We start from the raw sequence: 2,223 nt of genomic DNA, 5'->3' as shown, positions 1-2,223 counted from the left end.
AATACAAAAATTAGCTGGGTGTGGGGGCGGGCGCCTGTAGTCCCAGCTACTCAGGAGGCTGAGGCAGGAGAATCGCTTGAACCCAGGAGGTGGAGCTTGCGGTGAGCCGAGATCATGCCACGGCCCTCCAGTCTGGTGACAGAACGAGACTCCATCTCAAAAAAATAAAAATAAAAAATAAATAAATTAAAACTAAGATAAAGTGATACTTGCTTTATAATTTATTTGATTAACTCAGAATCGACACAAATTAGATTTGTGGCAAATTGCACATTAGCAAGAAACAGATTTTTAAATATTTAAATAAAAGAAAACAACTTGCATTCTTTTTTATTCTTTCTGGGGACATTGAAGCCTCTCTTCTACCCCAAAATCACACAGACTGTATCTGTAAAATGCACGCCTAGGGAGGTACTTTCTATCTGAAGGTTCCATGGTTCAGTGGTGAGTTTAAAGATTCTTTCTTTTTCTTCCTGTCTTTCGAAAAGGCTAAGGATGCTACCAGCTTCGTTTCAAGTCTTTTCCGTCTAACAAATGGAGCTCCCTTATTCAACTGAAGACCACAGTCAGTAGGCCAGGCATTGTCCTGGAAGGCCACACTGCAGGTGGCCAATGTGCTCCCAAATGTCATTTGGTTTCTTGACTACAGTAAGTTGTGTATACTTAAACACGTTATTTCTTACCTACGTCATCGGATAACATTTGTTTGACTATTTTTATCAAAATCACACTTAGTTAAAACACCTTAAAAATAAATTTTGGAGAAAGGCAAGCTCAGGGTGCTTTGGAGACATCAGAGGGACTTTTCTATGGAAGGAGAAGGATGTAGGGACAAATCTGCATGAGAAATATGAACGGGGGGAGCTTTCATGGATTGGAAAACAGGCATGCCATAGACACACTAAAGTACTCACTGCACACTGAGGTCATGGTGGGCAGTACATCAAACACCATCTCTGGACCCAAATCACATGCTCTCCAACAGCGACCTTGTTTAACAAGCTTTTAAGTGATCACCCCTTCCTCCTCCCTTGTTTGTTCTATGATGTTCTTCAGAGCTGTTAGAGTAGCGAGATGAAGTTCCCTCTGGACATTTTTCTTCTCCTTTAGTTACTCTAAAACTTTCCTCAGCCAATCCCTATAAATACCTGCTCACCATTCCACATGCCAGTGAGGGACTCCATCTCTACTTGGGATCCAAAGCCACTGGAGAGGAATCCTAATTCTGTTCTTGAGTATTGTTTGGATAATTCATGTGTTCTTGACTTACTGTGCTTTTTTGTGTACTTTGGATGCAGAGGTCCTGGGTCAGATGGTACAAGTTCAGACTGTGGTGCTAAACTCTGAAGTCCAGTTCATTATTTCTGTCTTTAGGTGAGTGTATGTGAGTGTATTATTCTCAATGTTACTGGCTTCTTTTATAGTCAAATAATGCATTTTAATTATTCTACTAATTATATGTTCATTGGTAGAACTCAGCTTCACCTACTAAAGCACATGTCCAACTCAATTGCCCCAACAAATGCCTAGTTGTCCCTGAAAATGTGTTCTAACAGGTATAGTTGTTGTCTACACATTTCCATTCATTTTGAACACTGAATATTGTTGCTATAATTATTTGAATTGCCCTGTAAGATTCTGACACTTGCTTATTAAATGGGAGGTAGAAATACAGAAAATAGAATCAAATCCAGTTGTTAGACTTTTAAAAAACAAATTGAGGCCCAGCACGATGACTCGTGCCTGTAATCCCAGCACTTTGGGACGCCAAGGCGGGCAGATCATGGGGTCAGGAGATCGAGACCATCCTGGTGAACATGGTGAAACCCCGTCTTTACTAAAAATACAAAAATTAGCTGACTGTGGTGGCACATGCCTGTAGTCCCAGTTACTTGGGAGGCTGAGGCAGGAGAATCGCTTGAACCCAGGAGGCGGAGATTGCAGTGAGCCAAGATCCTGCCACTGCACTCTAGCCTGGCAACAGTGAGAATCCATCTCAAATAAATAAATAAATAAATAATAAGTAAATTGAGATGTTCCACTATGTAGGTAATGTCATATACAGGTTCAATACATTATACAATCCAACAGAACGTTGTGAAAATAACATTTGAGGCGGAGGGGAAAGTATCTCCTGCCTTCCAGAAGCTGGCCTAACACTCACAGCTGGAACAGGCTATTCTCCCATTGGAGAATATCAGAATACATTATCAGAATACCAAC

This window comes from Macaca fascicularis, chromosome 6, assembly GCF_037993035.2.
Source record: "Macaca fascicularis isolate 582-1 chromosome 6, T2T-MFA8v1.1".
NCBI classification, from domain to species: Eukaryota; Metazoa; Chordata; class Mammalia; order Primates; family Cercopithecidae; genus Macaca; species Macaca fascicularis.
The sequence above is the reverse complement of the archived record's forward strand: the minus strand, read 5'-3'. Positions refer to the sequence as shown.